The sequence below is a fragment of the Lycium ferocissimum genome, chromosome 7 (genome assembly GCF_029784015.1).
Source record: "Lycium ferocissimum isolate CSIRO_LF1 chromosome 7, AGI_CSIRO_Lferr_CH_V1, whole genome shotgun sequence".
NCBI classification, from domain to species: domain Eukaryota; kingdom Viridiplantae; phylum Streptophyta; class Magnoliopsida; order Solanales; family Solanaceae; genus Lycium; species Lycium ferocissimum.
The window spans coordinates 41,915,332-41,935,204 of NC_081348.1; the positions used below are offsets into that span (position 1 = coordinate 41,915,332).

The following is a 19,873-nucleotide window of genomic DNA, read 5'->3' on the forward strand; positions in this document are numbered from 1 at the left end:
ATTTATTTTCAAAATCTGTTAAAATTTTATGGCCAAACAAAGATTTAAAAACAAATCTTCAAAATATGCTCCCAAAATCTATGGTCAAACGGGAGCTACGATTAAGATTTTTTTGTTTTTGAAATCTCAGGGAATCCTGCAATCGCTACCATTTGGGTGCGCACTAGGTAACCTGCTCATTGTGCAATAGCTTGCAAATCACACAGGAGACGTAAATCACACTAGGCAAGACTGATGCGACGAGCTCTGACTAAGAAGGCTGCTGGTTATGAAAATCGATCTTAGATCTCCCATGTGGGAAATCAATCACCTAACTAACTCAGTCAACCCTTATGGGTATATTATAGTTAAGTTATAAAATAAAATTTTAAAAAACGTATAAATTACTGAAAATGATTGTTGACACCCAATTTTGTCCCGCCTTTCTTCCAAAATATTTATCTGCGCTTCTAATATTTTTGACAACTTAAGAATAGTTATTTATACTTTACTACAATTATTAGCTTTCTATTAATATCGTCGTTTTTCATCATCCTACTATAGTCATTAGCTATTATCATTTTTATTACCGTTATTACTATTACTACTACTATTATTATTATTATTATTATTATTATTATTATGATTATTATTTTCATTATATTGCATCACTTAATATCGTAATCATCATGATCGCTTTTAACATCTTACGCATAGCATTTATTTTATATATTTAGACGATAGAATTTACTTACTTTTAAACTTTAAAAAATATTATCGCGCGGCTATTACGATATCGTATAATTTTATTTGAGTACTAATAAATATATTTTTATATTAGGTAATACTTTAGCACGCGTTAATATATAACTAACTAAAGAGTGTCTTTCATCTTAATTTAGGAGCCCAAATGAATATAAGGAAGAAACTATCTTAAATCCAAAATAAAAGACTTCATATTAGCCCAACTATATAATTTCTGATCTCAAACTTCAGCCAATTTAAAGATCATCAGTTTCAGCCCAAATTCGCAGCCCATTAGCCAATAGAAGAGTCCGGCTCATAATTCTTTTAACTCATTTTTCCATCCCAAATATTCAGCCACAAACGTCTCCTTCATCTATTTTCCCTTTCAAGCAAAGCTTCAGTACCCTACAGCAATGGCAGTGGCTTGCCCTCTCCGTTTTCGTAAAAGTCTTCAGATCTTGGCGTGTTCATGTAATAACCCAATTTTTAAATAAGGGTTTAGTTGGTAATTTTAGCTAAAAGGAATTTAAAAGAAAAGAAATTTGTAATTAGAATTAAAGAGAAAATAGAAAAAGAAGCAATTTAGTGGGCCAAGCCCAAAAAGGAAAAGGAAAAGGAAAAAAAAAAAAAGGGGGGGGGGGGCTTTAAAATTCTGATGGCTAAGCCATCAGACGTGAATCACTGATTGCTAAAGAAACGTGCCAACATAAGGAGAAAAAAATCAGTGGGACAAAGGAAAAGAAAGGGAGAAAAAGAAAGGAAAAGAGAGGATAAAAACAAGAACTTTCATCCCAAATCATCAAGGTAATGACTCTAATATTTTATTTAAGTTTATTACATAATTATGGATGAATCTTTATCTGAAAACATGGGATATTTTGAGGAATTGAGAAAGTTTAGCTTTAGGGTTCTTCAACCAAAATCATTGATTTAAAAGGGCAAATAGCGTCGGATTTTAGACTTCTATATATCGTTGGAATCCTCTCGTTAAGGTCTTTCCAAAAACATAAGTCTTGTCGGGTTTTGAACACATTGACCAGAGGGCGTTTTCGTCCTTTAAAATTTGACTTTAACCGTTTAAGCCTCTAAAAATATAAAAGTGGTTTATCCTAAGGGTTTTGACCATTCTAAATCTGTTTTTGTGTAGTAAGAGGCAATACGGAGACTCGAGAACACAGTTTTGATTTATTGAGAAGTGTGCTTGAATTGTAAATTTGAGGTAAGTGAGACTTTAAACTTTGGGTACTTGCTTTTCAAAACCCGTTTTAAAAGTATGTTTTGTCTGCCTGGTCCATGTATTGGGGTGAGCGTGTGCTTGGCAGAATCGGTGGTCATAAGGTACACCGCATATACTTTATTTTCAAATAATCCAAAACTCTCTTTATAAATTATTTTGTGATGTGATATAGCTGTGAGCCATGATATTGGGGCATTGTGTATGCTTCCCTTAGCATTGTGTATGCTTCCTGACATATTTGGCACATTGTGTATGTTGCCGTGGATTCATAGTGTTGACTAATTCTTTAACTGCCACTTATGACGGTTCGTAGTGTAAATTGTGTTGAGATATATAATATATTTGATAAACGTGTGGTTTGGACCTTGGTTGCTATTATATAATGATATATTCATGTGCATAATATTTTTGTGCTTGTTGTGTGTTTGTATTTTCTAACACTTGTTCCGTGGGTATTTAGTGGCGGGTCGAGGATCTTTTGGGTTATATTTATGTATAACTCACTCCTTACTGCATGTCCATGCAGATACTGTTGTTGAGAACGAGGCTGGTAATTAAAGACTTCGTGAGTGGATTATGTCGCTGAGCTGAGCCACCACATTGTTTGTGGAGGCAGCCATTTCAGCTTTATCTAGTTTATTTCTAGTTATTTCTTTTATTTTGGGTTTACATGCCCGACACTCAAACTCATGTAACTCTGTCGGATGCTCCATGGTCTTAGCGTGGGATGTGGATTAGATTCTTTTTATCTTAGCGTTGGTTGGTTTTTATAAATTGATTATGGATTTGGTTGGCGACTATTTTGCATTTTTATCATTAATAACGTTGTTGGACCTGCACTTATTTTCTTTTAGTGCTTTTGTGAATGATTAAGAGTATGATATATGATTTGCCTAGCGGGTGGTGTTTGCTAGGTGCCAATCACGTCTAGCTGGTATTTTGGGACGTGACAAAGTTGGTATCAGAGCTTAGGCTTTAAGTCCCGAGTCATGGAGTAGTGTGTAGTAGAGTCTTGTTCATCGGTATGTAGGCGCCCATACTTATGACCTTGAGGCTATTGAACATCTAGGAAGTTTTCCCTTCTTTCATTCCTTGTTCGTGCGTGAGTTGAATCAAATCTAACCTTGTAATATTTATTTCGCAGATGGCTAAGAAACGCGCATCTTCATCGCTAAACGTGGTCTTGGACGAGTTTACCGCGGTGGTAGACAAGCTAGTGCTCATCGGACTAGAGCTCGGACTAGGACTCGGGCACTCTTGCTTTGAAGTTGTGAATGGGGGTCGGCCGAGGTTGCGTCGAGCGATTGCGAGAACAAGTGGTTCGAACACTCCCCTAAGCACCGGTGTTGTTGCACCTACTATTGCCTATGCCGCGGATGTGGTGACAGTTGTGTGTGAATGTGTAGGAGGCATTGGCGCCCAATCATAGTGGAATTCCAGGTCCTCAAGCTCAAGTTTAGTTGAATGTTGCAGCTAATCAGACACCTCAGTTGGCCCCTCAACAAGTTGTCTAGTCTGCAGGGCAATCTAAGGAGTTTAAGAATTTCATGGATCTTAAGCCACCAGAGTTTGATGCTTCACCAACTTCTATTGAGCCTCAGAAGTTCATTGATCGTTGTGAAAAGATATTGACTACGTTGGTGAAGGAGACTCGTGGTGTGAAATTTGCCACTTTCTTTATTCTCGGGGCAGTCTTGGTGGATTTCGATTGGAAGAGGTAGACAAGTAGGGTTACCACCTATTATTTGATCGTAATTTTTAGCACCATTTAAGGACGAGGGTTTATTCCATTAAGCAAGCAAGATGACATGAGACATCGATTCGATAATGCGGCGAGGGAACTATGACCGTTACGAATATGAGGCCAAGTTTACAGATTTATCCGGTATGTACCTTGTTGGTAGAAGATCCGAGAGCGAAGGTGAGACGATTTGTGGATGGACTTGAGCATCGCTATCGTGGTCTGTAGTACGAGATGTGCGATATGGTACCTATTCGGATGTAGTTGACACGCTTCTCCGTTACAAGTCTATCTAGAAATGGACAAAGTTGAGCGTGAAAGCAAAAAGCCACGTAACACGGGTGGGTTTAGTGGTGCTCCATCCGGGGCAAGAGTGGTTTTATCGTGGGGTCCCGGACCTACTCGGTCGAATCGGTGCAATCTTCTAGTGGTTATTGGCTAGACGGGGACGACGACGGATGCGAAGAAGGATAATAGCTCATATCGGTCGAGGTTATCATCGAGGGTGTTCTAAGCGTGGTAGAAATCACGGTGGTCATTGCTTTGGGGCGGATGAGGCTTGTTTTACTTATGGTGAAACGGGGCATATTGCTAAATGCGTCCTAAAGAAGTCGGTGCTAGTCGAGCTACTACACGGCGGCGGGGAACTACTTATGGCTACGCGGGATCGATTTAGCCAACTAGGACTGCTCCACAGGGTGCTCGTGGACAGGGTCGACAGGGTGCACAGGTTGCTCAAGGAGGGAATGGACCGCCAAGATTCTTTGCTATGACCAGATAGGATGTCGAGGCATCTAATGCAGTAGTCACAGGTATTATTACTATCGGTTCTCATGGTGCATATGCTCTTATTGATCCCGGCTCTACATATTCGTATGTATCTCCTTCTTTTGCTATATTCTTAGAACGAGAAGTTGAGTCTATTAACGTGCCATATGTGGTAGAAACCCCAGTGGGGGAGAGTATATTAGTGGATAGAGTTTATAGAGATTGTGTGATATCTGTTCAGGGCAGGGATACCGTAGTTAATCTATGTGTGTTACCGATGTCCGCTTTTGATGTGATTATAGGCATGGATTGGTTGGCATCATGTTATGCATCGGTTGATTGCTATGCTAAGCTTATACGTTTTAATTTTTCTGGAGAACCTTTAGTGTGGAAAGGCATGACTCATGTGACTCAAGACAAAATAATATCTTATGTAAAGGCACGCCGAATGATTAATCATGCGTGTTTGGGTTTTATTTCTACCATTCGTGATACTCAAGCGGAGAATGTTACTATTGATAGTGTTCCTGTTGTTCGCGAATTTGCGGATGTGTTTCCCGAAGACTTACCTGGCCTACTTCCGATGAGGGAAATCGAGTTTAGCATTGATTTAGTTCCAGGGACTCAACCTATCTTTATTCCTCCATATCGCATGCTCCCTCGCCGAGAGAGAATTGAAGGTTCAATTCCGAGCTTCTTGATAAGGGGTTCATTAGGCCTAGTGTATCGCCTTGGGGTGCACCTGTGTTATTTGTGAAAAAGAAAGATGGCACGATGAGAATGTGCATTGATTACAGGCAACTGAACAAAGCGACGATCAAGAATAAATATCCATTGCCTCGTATTGATGATTTGTTTGATCAGCTGCAGGGTGCTACTCATTTTTCCCAAATCGACTTGAGATCAGGTTATCATCAGTCTAGAATCAAGACCGAGGATATCTCCAAGACAGCTTTTCGGACCAGATATGGGCACCTCAAATTTTTGGTGATGTCATTCGGCCGACTAATGCCCCGCAGATTTATGGACCTCATGAACGGGGTATTCAAGCCATACTTAGACCATTTTGTGATTGTGTTCATTGATGATATTTTGGTCTACTCTCTGAGCGAGACCGAGCATGGACAACACTTGAGAATTGTCTTATAGACACTTAAGGAACGAAAGCTTTATGCCAAGTTCTCAAAATGTGAGTTCGTCGAGCATAGTTTCTTTTTAGACACGTGGTGTCCCGAGATGGGATTCAAGTTGATCCAAAGAAAATCGAGAAGCAGTTCGAGATTAGCCTCAACCCACTACTCCCACAGAGATACGCAGCTTCATGGGACTAGCAGGATATTAGAGAAGGTTTGTGGAGGGTTTCTCGAAGATAGCTGCTCCATTGACACGTTTAACTTAGAAAGGTATGGTATTTCAGTGGTCAGATGAATGTTCAGAAAGCTTTCAGAAATTAAAGACTGCATTGACTACGGCTCCGATTTTGACCTTACCATCGATAAAGGTGGTTTCACCATTTATTGTGATGCATCTCGAGTCAGGTTGGGTTGTGTCTTGATGCAGAATGGTAAAGTGATACCTTATGCGTCTCGACAGCTAAAGAAACATGAGAAGAATTATCCAACTCATGATTTAGAATTGGCCGCAGTTGTATTTGCACTCAATATTTGGCGTCACTATCTTTATGGTGAGTCGGGTGAAATCTATACTGATCACAAGAGTTTGCAATACATATTCAAGCAAAGAGATCTGAATTTGAGACAATGACGGTGGTTAGAGCTACTTAAAGATTATGATCTTACTATTTTGTATCATCCTGGTAAGGCGAATGTGGTGGCGTACGCCTCGAGTAGAAAGTCTAGCGGCGCCTTGGCCCGATTTACCGTCGAAGAATGACCTATGGCTAAGGATATTCGGGCATTAGCCAACCGCGGAGTTCGGATTGATCATACAAGACGGGGCAAAGTGTTACTAGTAGTTATGGTGGCACAATCGTCCTTAGTGGGCGAGGTGTCAAGGCTTGCCAACACGAAGATCCCCGTCTTGCTGACCGCGAGATCGAGTGCAAAATATGGCGTTAAGTCATTCTCTATTGATGGCGAAGGCGTGTTACGTTGTCATGGTAGACCGTGTATTCCTATGGTGGGTGATGTGAAGCAACTAATCCTGAAGAGGCTCATAGCTCACGATACTCCATCCACCCTGTGCTACGAAGATGTACCAAGACTTGCGTGGATTATATTGGTGGAAAGGTATGAAAGGCCGATATTTTGAAACATGTGACAAGTTGCTTAAATTGTCGTAGGTCAAATATGAACATCAAAAACCGGCGGAGTAATGCAAAACTTGATTATCCCGCAGTGGAAGTGGGAAAGGATTACGATGGATTTCGTAGTTGGTTTGCCGAATACTTTCAAGAAACATGACTCGGTCTGGGGTGATTGTGGATAGACTCACCAAATCGCTCATTTTATACCAGCCGGTTACTCATATGCAACAAGCCGAGTTAGCAAATATTTACCTCCGTGAGCTAGTACGACTTCATGGTGTGCCTATTTTTATAATATCTGATCGAGGTGCACAATTTACTGCTGAGTTTTGGAAGTCTTTTCAGAAGTCGTTGGGTTCACAGGTCGAGTTGAGTACACCTTTTCATGCACAAACTGATGGACAGTCTGAGCGAGTTATTCAGATTTTAGAGAACATGCTTAGAGCTTGCGCGATTGATTTTGGTGGTTAATGGGACGATCAGTTGCCTTTGGCAGAGTTTGCTTATAATAGCAGCTACCAATCGAGTATACAGATAGCGCCGTTTGAGGCTCTATATGGTCGCAGGTGTTGTTCACCAGTTGGATGGTTCGAACCGGGCGAAGCACAACTATTAGGTCCAAATTTGGTGCAGCAAGCCTTGGAAAAAGTTGCATTGATACGAGAACAGCTTCGGACATCACAAAGCAGACAAAAGTCCTATGCAGATATGAAAGTACATGATATGGAGTTCATGAAGGGGGAAAAAGTCTTTCTAAAAGTATCCCCTATGAAAGAAGTTATGAGATTCGGTCGGAAAGGTAACTTAAGTCCTAGGTACATTGGTCCTTATGAGATTTTTGATCGAATTGGGTTGCTGGCATATAGACTTGCTTTACCTCCGAGATTGTCCGTTCGTTCATCCCGTATTTCACGTGTCTATGCTAAGACGATATGTTGGTGATGATAGCCATAAGATTCAACCGAGAGGATGTGGAGCTCGATGAAAATTTGACTTATGAGGAGGCCCGATATCTATTCTTGATAGGTAAGTGCGACACCGAGGTCGAAGAAGGTAGCTTCGATCAAAGTGTTGTGGCATAATCATCCAACCGAGGAGGCTACTTGGGAGTCTGAGACGGATATGCGAGATAAATATCATCATTTATTTGACGCGACAGGTATGATCTAGATCCGTTTGAGGACGAACGTTATTTTAAGTGGTGGAGAATGTAATCACCCAATTTTTAAATAAGGGTTTAGTTGGTAATTTTAGCTAAAAGGAATTTAAAAGAAAAGAAATTCTTAATTAGAATTAAAGAGAAAATAGAAAAAGAAGCAATTTTGTGGGCCAAGCCCAAAAAGGAAAAGGAAAAGGAAAAAAAAGAAAAAAAAAGAAAAAAGGGGCTTTAAAATTCTGATGGCTAAGCCATCAGACGTGAATCACTAATTGCTGAAAGAAAACAAAAAAGGGAAACGTGCCAACAGAAGGAGAAAAAAACCAGTGGGACAAAGGAAAAGAAAGGGAGAAAAAGAAAGGAAAAGAGAGGATAAAAACAAGACCTTTCATCCCAAATCACCAAGGTAATGACTCTAATCTTTTATTTAAGTTTATTACATAATTATGGATGAATCTTTATGCTGAAAACATGGGGATATTTTGAGGAATTGAGAAAGTTTAGCTCTAGGGTTCTTCAACCAAAATCATTGATTTATAAGGGCAAATAGCGTCGGATTTTAGACTTCTATATATCGTTGGAATCCTCTCGTTAAGGCCTTTCCAAAAACATAAGTCTTGTCGGGTTTTGAACACATTGACCAGAGGGCGTTTTCGTCCTTTAAAATTTGACTTTAACCGTTTAAGCCTCTAAAAATATAAAAGTGGTTTACCCTAAGGGTTTTGACCATTCTAAATCCGTTTTTGTGTAGTAAGAGGCAATACGGAGACTCGAGAACGCAATTTTGATTTATTGAGAAGTGTGCTTGAATTGTAAATTTGAGGTAAGTGAGATTTTAAGCTTTGGGTACTTGCTTTTCAAAACCCGTTTTAAAAGTATGTTTTGTCTGCCTGGTCCATGTATTGGGGCGAGCGTGTGCTTGGCAGAATCGGTGGTCCTTAAGGCCACCCGCATATACTTTATTTTCAAATAATCCAAAACTCTCTTTATAAATTATTTTGTGATGTGATATATAGTGAGCCATGATATTGGGGCATTGTGTATGCTTCCCTTAGCATTGTATGCTTCCCGACATATTTGGCACATTGTGTATGTTGCCGTGGATTCATAGTGTAGACTAATTCTTTAACGCCACTTATGACGGTTCGTAGTGTAAATTGTGTTGAGATATATAATATATTTGATAAACATTGATTTGGACCTTGGTTGCTATTATATAATGATATATTCATGTGCATAATATTTTTGTGCTTGTTGTGTGTTTGTATTTTCTAACACTTGTTCCGTGGGTATTTGAAGTGGCGGGTCGAGGATCTTCTCGGGTTATATTTATGTATAACTCACTCCTTACACCGCATGTCCATGCGTATACCGTCGTCGTTGAACGAGGCTGGTAATTGAAGACTTCGTGAGTGGATTCGCCGCCGAGCCGAGCCACCGCATTGTTCGTGGGGCCATTTCAGCTTTATCTAGTTTATTTCTAGTTATTTCTTTTATTTTGGGTTTACATGCCCGACACTCAAACTCATGTAACTCGTCGATGCTCCATGGTCTTAGCGTGGGATGTGGGCTAGAGATTCTTTTTATCTTAGCGTTGGTTGGTTTTCATAAATCGATTATGGATTTGGTTGGCGACTATTTCACATTTTTATCATTAATAACGTTGTTGGACCTGCATTTATTTTCTTTTAGTGCTTTTGTAAATGATTAAGAGTATGATATATGATTCGCCAGGCGGGTGGTGTTTGCTGGGTGCCAATCACGTCTAGCGGGTATTTTGGGACGTGACAGTTCACTGACAAAAGGACGACTCTTTTCAGCATATTTGACCACGATTTGAAACGTTGGGCTTTTTTGAAGCAATGAGACAAGAGTGAAATCTTCTCCTTTTTCAATTTAGCTCTCCTCCTCGCCACTTTTGGAAAAAGCTCTCTGCTCACTTCACTCTCTTTCTTCCTTTCTATCACTGCCCGAGATCTCGACAAAGGACGATTTTCTGAAATGGTACACCCATGAAGACTCAACCGTTTGAATTAAAAAATAATTTTTGTGTGAATCCCGCCCAAGAGTGCCCTAGCAAACCCTAATTTTCTACTCCTATAAATACTACTTTGGACTCCAGCAAAAGAGGAAGCTTTGGACACCATCAAAAATCTCTATAAGACTTCTATGTTTTTTTTAAAAAAATCTGCCTAAGACTTCTACTTTTTTCGGTCTCGTTTGCTCGTGTTTTGTTTTTTCAACTATACTAGTATTTTTTGCTCTTTGTTCGATGAGCCTTGCTCGAAGGGGGAAACAGATTCAAGACCTCAAAGCCCCGTTCATTGCACCTACTAGAGGTAATATCCGACTCTATTCCGATTCTTCGCCTTTGTTTTTTAAGAGGATTCTATATTTACTTAGAAGAATCATGACTAAGGTTTATTCTATATTCATACTGATATGTGTTTTAGAATCTCGAGTGTCTTCTTTGCTTGTGAAAGGTTATATGTTGTTCTTGACCCACTAGAATTCAGGGGTTTCAGAGTTCTTTTTTTTCTTTCTTTTTTGCAAGATGAAACATATTCGTGTTTTAGTGTGTATTGGGAAAATATCATTTGTTTCTTGTTTGGATATTTAGATGCCGTGAAAATACATGTTGTGTAGATCTTTGTTCTTGATATTACTTTTGTTGGTGCATCTTTTGAAACATCAGTTTGTTAAAAGAGCATGTTTCGGAATTTCATATCTTAAGTTAAAAATTTGATTGTGCGATGTACATGGAGAAATGTCTCGCCATTGATTTCTGATGATACTAGATTTACATCTCTATTTGTTACAGGTATTATGTTTACGCGAGTTACCATCGTTTAATAGCTTATATCATATTTAGTACATTATTTGAAGCACCATTTCAATAATTGCTTCTTGTTTTGAATAAGGAATCAGATTCAACAAAATGAAGTAAATATAACATTTATCCCCTGTATGTGTCTTATTGGGATTACTAAATTTGTTTTGAATTCATATAATGTTTGCTGTGAACATGAATGTTAAAGATTTTTGCTATTAAATAATAGTCTGATTTTATATATATATATATATTTTCATGAACCTTTGAAAGGTATATGTCCCTATTCTACTGGTTTATCATTTTATTTTCCTTTGTTTTCATAAATACCGAAGTCAAAGAGTCCCCTTCGAGACTCAACGAAGCCGTTTCCATAGGGAGTCCGTAACATCAAATTTCTTACCCCTATTCATTATGTTTTGTTCAAACAAGTATGCGGCTGTTGTTTTTTTTTTTTATCTAGAAAATCTGATTTAGTATAAACCATGCCTATAAGATTTCATTACCTCTCTGTTAGATGTATTGTAGTACATTAAACCAGAATAAATGTATTTTGAGTATCGTTAAATGTTTGCACTTAGAAAGCATGACATTAGGGACTATAGATTCGTTAACTAGTCGATGTGACTCTTGTTGAATTCTCGAAGTACATGGTGGCTCTTAACTTTGATTCGTTATCTCATCGACGTGTGTGTATGGTTCTAGTTCGACATCTTTGGCTCTGGAAAGCATGCTCATAATACTTATCTAACTACTCTATCTAATGGGTATGTCTAAAGTCAAAATATGTACTGTCTGAGTATAAATACCGTGAAATCTGGCCATATGAATTTTCTGATTCAATTTTCTTTAAGATATAAATACATATGGGCGCCTAGAGCTTTTATTTTCCTCGGGAATTTGAGTGTCTATTGAGATTAATAGAGCATATGCTTCTTTTGCCCATGTTATAAACTCATCGTTTAAGAAAGAATCTGTCCGTGCTAAGAATGCTCATGAATATCATACTCATATTTCATTAATGAAACTAGGTATATAGCTTCATTTTTGTTGACTTAATGACTCATATTTTCATTATTCCTTTATGTCCTAGAGATCGTATTTGTAGCCTTAATTTAGTTGCTTAGCCTCATTTCTCTTATTGTTTGAATTTGTGTCCAGTGTGAAAATTGGCCTGAGTATATGAAATGTGCTTTAGTTTCCGATTAGTTATGAGTGAAAAATCGTGTGTTTTTTTTATCAGCCTTTTGCATGCTATTAGACAGAGAAGTGTATTTCTAATCTTTATCTCCCTTTTTTTTTTTTTTTTTTTTTTTTTTCACATGCACACTTTGGAGTGAAATGGAATCTTCATAAAGACTCACTGTCCGAGCAGTCTCATTTTGAGACTATGCCGCCACTGGACCTCGAATGCGCATTTCCATTCACTTCTCTCGCTCCCTCGAACACATCTGAACAGAAACACAGAGGAAACCCAGGATTTTCATTTGCTACTTAATTTGCTCCTCTTCCTCTCCTGGAAATGGTTTGAACAAAAATGAGAAAAAGAGGGAGGAAGGGGAGAATAGCTACTGCATTGTTTAATTCTCTCTTGTGATTAATTGTCTCGGTTTGTTCTAAGTTTTGATTGTATATCTTACTTATTTAGAACTAGCAGCCTTAAATGTTAGAATACTTTAACTATTAGAGGGGTAATGGGGATATCAGTTTTTTTTTTTATAAAATCTTGAGAAGTATTATTATTTTCGAAACTTAATTGAGCTCACCTCCTGAATGGTTCAACTACTATTTTTATGACTTTAAAAGCTTCAAAATCAACTATATATTTTTCAAAGGGAAGCTGAAGATATTTGTAATGATTTGAATGTGTCTTTGAAATTTCTCTTGAAAATAGGTTGCTGTTTAAGTGCAAAGATAAATAAGATTTCTTATAACATTCAGAATTAACGTGATAAAAGAGCTGTAGGATTCAGTTCATTCGTTAGATTTGAGTCTATTTTTGTTTCACAATTAACTTTGGGGCTTTGAGTCAAATCAGTTTTTTAAAGCTACCTGTTAATGCCAAATTAGAATAAGTTTTTAAAGGTACCTGTTAATGCCAAATGAGAATCAGTTTTTTTTTTTTTTTTTTTTTAATCTTTCATAATAAGTTTCTTTAAGGTGCCAGGAACTTAGCTGGATAAAAGTTTTAAAGTTTTCTATTAATTTCTATCGTTTAGCTATCAAATAGTTTTTCAAATCATTCAGCTTAATGCTACCTCTAAGTGTAAGTTCTCCAACCGTTCATACTAAAAAATATATAAAATTTTCCATAAGTCTTTACCAATCTATTATTTTATGTACTTTTGCCTATATTATTATATTAACCTAAGTTTGGCGGGTTAACCGTAATTAACGGATTCTAATGGATGCCTAAGACCTTCCCATTAGGATATTTAGAACCCTTACCTAGAATTTATTAAGTTAGTAAGACCTTTAAAATTGGAGTTTAGTTTAGTTTAGCATTACTTAGTTAATAATTAGGTGTCCTAATTCGCCGTTAAAATAATTAGGTAGCGACTCCTTAAGTTAAATAATTAGGAATCACCAATATGTTGTACTCCGCTTTGACCCAGTTAAAATGGGGTATAACAATGATAATGGATGAGTATTGATTAACTAACTTAATAAAAGTAGAATTTATGGCTTTTTACCTTATAGAAGTCTTTAAGTGCATTATTGAATTTTTAAGAACTTCAACAACAACGCACCAATATAATTTCACCAGCTGAGGTTTGGAGAGGGTAAAGAGTCGTGGACCATACTCCTACCTTGTGAGGATAGAAAAGTTGTTTCTGATAGATTCTCGTCTCAAGAAGAGATGCCTTTTTGAGAACTTATATAGGAATATATTATAAAACTTGTTATTTCTTTGACCGATTATTAAAAAAGGTCCAAATAACAAAATTGTTTTATTATAACAGCAAACCAACAATATATCCAATGTAATTTTACAAGTGAAGTATCGAAAGGTGGTGTGTGCGAGTCTTACTCCTATCTTAAGAAAATAGAGAGGTTGTTTCTGATAGACCATTGGCTCAAGTAATGATTTGGTTGTTAAAATTTTTTGGAATGAAGAGGTTAACTCTATTAAGTAAATTATAATGTTGTGTAAAACAACTAATGTTGAGATAATACAAGTAAAAGAAAAGAAAAATAATTAATGACTACTCATTTATAATGTATTTTGTCTTTTTTGGTTTAGTCCTTATTGCTCAATATTACATTTTTGCCAACTTGATTGCTAATGTTATAATACTTACTGTGATCGATTTTGGTCCTTTTTTTTTTGCTTTTTCATTTTCAAATTTATTTTCACCATCCATTCTCTTCTCACGGAAATAAACTCATGTAAGCTAAGCCTCTTTTCAACTTGAAAAATAATATATAATAAATTTAAAAATAATTAAATTGAATTTTTGCTAATTAGTTAACTCAAGAACTTAATTACTTGCGCTCAACATTAAGATGTACTTCTCCCTTTACGATGAGAAAAAGAGTAATATACTCCTCGTTATATTATTCGTTCAAAATTAGCTTTAACGTTATTCATGTAACTCAAATATACCCTCTTCCGTTACGGTTGTTCAAGATGGACATTTACGTAAGAGCATTATTTTAGAAAGGTAGACACTAAATGCCTTTTATACTGCTTTAAATTGTTGGTTCTGTGCTGAGTGTCTACCGAAAAGATGGTCAGAATCTTAAGGTCAAATTTCATATAATTCGTCGATTTTATCCTCCTTGTCAATGAATGAATGGGAATACTGTGTTTGTTTCTGGGGATTGTATAGTCATTTGAACATTTCCCTTTTCTTAAGAGTGAATCCCACTTTACCCCCTAACATTTAAGGGTTGGGAAACGATACCCCCCTCACATATTGAATGGCAACGATAACCCTTCTATCCAATATTTTGTGGTGAGAATCTTTTATTTTTAATAAAGATTTTTTTTTTCTTTCTAGATTTAAATACAAAAATATATATCTCTTATTATTGTCCAATTCACCTATTCCGCCGAAAATTATTTATAACAACTACTTGAAAAATATGTTGATAAATTTCAAGCTACGTGTCTTTCATATTTTTTTTTTTGTGACAAGAGGGTCAAGATCTTAATTATTATACAGTCTAATATTAGTGTCCGCTCGATGCGCAGACGATATTAAAAGACACTAATCATGTTGAATTGTGATATCGCTTGTTTGAGTACATTATATCATATTGTTTTAATGAAATGTCAAGTATAATCTAATTTTTCGATATAATACACTCTAATTAATGATATTTCTGTGAAATTAAAGGAAACAAATTAATCTTTTTAAATATTATTTGAGTTGATCTTTAGATTTAATTCATAATATATATATATATATACACACACATTTCTCTAAACCTTTTCTCATTCAGTTATTCTTACTATGATAATTTAACTATTTTTATTCATTTAGTATCTTACGTTTAATCAAAATAATATCATAAATGATATTAGTCGTGATTTTGAATTTGTCCAAAATATAAATAGGAACTTTCTCTCGTTACTTGTCGTAAGATATACTGATAAATTTAATAATTACTATTTAGCACTATTTTACATAAGCAATTAAATTATCTTCTCTTTTGTTTCCAATCCACCAAATTTTGTGTTTTAATTTTAATTGTTGATATATCTATATATATAGACGAAATCCAAAAACTTGGACATGTAGAGAAAACTATAGGTAAGATTTAACAAAGATTAAATCTCATTTTTCAATGGCTGGTTTAGTGACTTTTTATTATTTTTTTGAAATTAATTACTTATTATCACCGCATAATATTAGATAGAGGGCTTATCGTTCCCATTCAATATGTGAGGGGTATCATTTCCCAATCCTTAAATGTTACTCCCTCCGTCCCATAATAGGTGTCACCTTAGCCAAAAACACGCATATTAAGAAATCAATAATGCAATGTGAAGTTTACTAAATTGCCCCTATATAATAAAAATAAATTACTTTTACCTTTTGATTAGAGCATGCATAAGAAGTAAACCTTTTGACATTGGGAATCCAACAATCCTAAGTTACTATGTGACTTTTCCAATCATCATTTAGATGTTACTTTATTGTCTAAGGGTAGAATTGGAAAAAAACTAGTCAATTTATGGCTTGATTTCATAAGATGACTCTTATTATGGGATAATTTTTTTTAGTTAAGGTGATACTTAGTAGGCGTTTGGCCATCAATTTTCAAACCATGGTTTCAAACCAGCTTTTGGTCATCAATTTTCAGTCATGGTTTGAAACCTGGTTTGAAACCAAATCATCCAAAAAGCATGATTTGGGGTTTGAAACCATGGTTTCAACTTTTTTAAATACAAAATTTAACCCATAAGTTAATATTTTGTAAAAAAAGACCCATAAGTTGGTAAATATTTTTAAGAATTACCCCCATCAATCATTTACCAATCTTATTAACTTCCACCAACCTTTATTTATGTCTACCAACCTTTAATTTATGTGGGAAGATTATATCAAATAGTAGTTACATTACTATTCATGTTAAATTTTCGATTTTATTGAAGTAAAGTTTGATTAATTGATGTTGCATTTTGTTATAAATTATGATTTGCTCATTTGGTAAGATTGTATAAGAATTGAGAATGTTTTGATAGTTTTCACAATTTGTGGGATTTTTATGTCTATGAGAAAAAATACAACTTAAAATATCCAAATTGTTTGTCCAAACATAATTTAAAATCATGTTTCAAATTATGATTTCAAACCATGTCCAAACGGGACCTTATTATGGAACGGAAAGAGTAGGGGGTAAAGTGAGATTCACGCATAAAATGTTGCTGTTACATCAGCATAACAGTCTAAGAGTTGTCTCTCAAATTAAAGAGACCTGTAATGTAGAGCATAGATTCTAGTGAGAAATTCAATTTAAATCCTTATCCAACGACCTCTTCCAATCTCATTTATTGTAGTAATAAATAAAATAATAACTCATCGTTTCTATCAATGAACTAATTTATAAATGTAAAAAGCCTCGTCAAACGAATAAAATTGGGTTTTCCATTTACATGAAAGTACACCATATGTTTTTGGATTTTGGCTAGCAGTCGTTTGGGGTCGTCAAAGTCTTTCATTTAGACATTTTAATTGAGCTTTATTCCATTTAGACACATGGGAAAGGATTTGAGTATGCCATTTAGATACTATTCATTGAATCAGCCAAATATGTAATGTGTGTGCAACGTCGATGACATGACAAAATGATAAATTAAATTATGACATGTGTCATTTGAACCCATAATAATATAAAAAATAAATTTTGAGTAAAACTAATATTTCAAAAAAGATTAAAAAAATTATTTTCTAAACCCTACACATTATTAACTATTTTCAAATATGAAATTGTATCCGGAATTCTTATGACCAAACGCTGATTCTCAAATAAGTGATTTTTTCCTGAAAAAAGTGAATAATTCCCATGGCCAAAAGGACACTAAGTTTATAATAGAATTCAGTGTTTTAAGAAGCTATTACGGGACTCAGTCAGTACTCGCCCGAAATACTTACAAAATGCCTTGAGATTCGTGTGTGAGGTTTTGTTTTGTAAGGCTAATCTTCATGCATCCTATGTTGTGCGTTCTAAAATGTCTAACGCTCAACGCTTAGGATCCCCCAATAATTCTCATGTAAATCATATGTCAAATTCCGTAAATATCACTGTTAGCACCTAAAAAGAATTAATAAATGGATGACAGAAATTGTATTCATCTATATAAATATGAAGCTAGAGAATAACTCAAATAACAGGATCAACAATATCAGTAGAATTCTTATCTTCTACTAATTTTCAGTTAAGCACTTTCTGTTTGTTTTTATAATTCTGCATTCTGTTAGTGACATTGTTCTCAATTTGGGCCCATTGATTTGTTTGATACAGTACTTGGAGCGTATTTTGACTAATAATTTGGCCATATATTTGCATCAATAAAATAAGAATTCTGTTAAATAACAAAAATTAATTAACTTTCGCTCATTGGTTTACTGATATCAGGATCAATTAATGAGTAAATTCCCTAAAAGATCACCCATGTATTGAGAATTGCCTACAAATATCACTTTTATTTCTTTTAGGATTACAGTATCACCAAACTATCTCTATTCTCCTCGGATATACAAAACACACAAAACCCTCCTTCCCTCCTAGTTGGCATGCGATGTCATATAAGATTCTAATTTTTTGATACTAAATTTAATTAACTCGTCAAATCCACTTAACTAAACCCAAACTCATTAAACCAATCAAATTATATCGTATACACATTTAACCCTGTTAGAAAACATCAAAGTGTAACTTTCATATCCGATTATGAATTTTTTGCATTATGTACCCTTAATTCACTTTTAAACTTAAGTTGAGTGAAAAATTCAAAATCATACGCTGAATGCATGAATAAGCACAGTAGCAGGTACTGGCACTCAACAACCTAGACAAGCGAGCAAACAAAAAGGGGAAGTTACATAAATACTAGCAAATGAGTAAATTATTCCATAATCTGCAACCAATTTCATTGTTACATTTAAAACAACAAAATAAGTATACATGGTATACAAAAGCTTACTCTCTCTCCCAAAATCAAGAAGTTCACATTAATCGAGGAGTTCACATTATAATAAAATCCCTAAATTTTAGCTAATCAATTAGGGCCTGTTTGGAAAGCCACCTGGTAATTGGAATTGGTGTAATTACTAGAGTAGTAATTACACAGCCTAGTAATTACACAGTAGTGTAATTACAATGACTTATTTTTTTGTCATAACGTAATTACAGTGTAATTACAAGCGTGCTGTTTGGTTGCACAAGGGTAATTACACAGTCAGTTTAATTTAAAAATAAAATTTAATTATAAAAAATTTAAAATTAATATTTAAAAAATATTGCCTTTATAAATGATATTAAATCAGTTATTTAATAACACATTGTTTCTTGAAAATATATTAATTAATAATCATATATTTGTAACTAATATTGTAAAAAATAATTGATATATATTTTTCAAATTAATATTTAATTTTAATTAATTATAAAACTTAAAAGAAGACTTTTTTTGTGAGAACGTCATGGATTGGATGTTTGACAAAAAAATAATATTAATAAATATAATGCCATAACATTATTCAAATGTTTGACATAAAAAATCCATCAAAGGTAAGTGAAAAATAAACAACATGCAATGTGAAAGCAAATAACTTAAAATTGAAAATATAACCTAAATTCAAAATTCAAAAGAAAAAGTTCAACATAATACTCTTATGTCAAATTTCCAACATTACATAAGTAAGTTCCAACGTAACTTAAGAAAATAATTCAAAAGAAAGGAAAAATATAAATCTATAACCTCATTCACAATGAAATTCTACTTTAATAACGTCACTCGTTATATGTCAAGTTTGTTAATGATTCATTCTTTCCAATATTAAGAGGTGTAATTTCAAATATTAGAATAATAACACAGTATTCATTCTTTTCAATATTAAGAGGTGTAGTTTCAAATATTAGAATAATAACACGGTTATGCTAAATGAATAAAATAAAAAAATACGAGCAATTACATGAAACCACAAGAAGTAAAGGTTGGGAATGAGAAGAAAGAAAACAAAAAATAAATAATATAAAAAGAAAAATACATTTTAAAAAATAAAAATAATTAAAAAGTTAAAATAAAAAAGATATTAAAATAATAGAAATAAAAAATAAATTAAAAATCAAAAATCAAAAAAATTAAAATAATAGAAATTAAAAATAAAAATAAATTAAAGTAAAAAAATAAACAAACTAAAAAGTAACCCTGTAATTACAGGGTGTAATTACACTCAATTCTCAGCCTCCCCTTGAGAATTGGAGAGTGTAATTACACCCTGTCAATTACACCCAATTCTCACCTAACTGTGTAATTGCTTGGTCAAACAAACAGGCCAAACTGTGTAATTACACCCAATTACACCCAATTCCAATTACCTGGGTGGCTTTCCAAACAGGCCCTTAAATATATCTTTATTAATTACCGTAATAAGAACCATTCCTAAGTTGGAAAAGCATCCCACCATCAGATT

General features: G+C 34.7%; 2 long non-coding RNA genes across 2 annotated transcripts; both read left to right on the top strand.

Annotated features, from left to right (window-relative positions):
• Positions 1-677: 677 nt before the first annotated feature.
• LOC132065133 (uncharacterized) lies at positions 678-9,821 on the top strand. The gene is made up of 2 exons (XR_009416689.1): positions 678-1,191; positions 9,686-9,821. It is a non-coding gene; the product is annotated as an uncharacterized LOC132065133 (long non-coding RNA).
• An 8,744-nt stretch (positions 9,822-18,565) lies between these two features.
• On the top strand, positions 18,566-19,464 carry LOC132065134 (uncharacterized). Its single transcript, XR_009416690.1, has 2 exons — positions 18,566-19,243; positions 19,301-19,464. It is a non-coding gene; the product is annotated as an uncharacterized LOC132065134 (long non-coding RNA).
• The last annotated feature ends 409 nt before the right edge of the window (positions 19,465-19,873 follow it).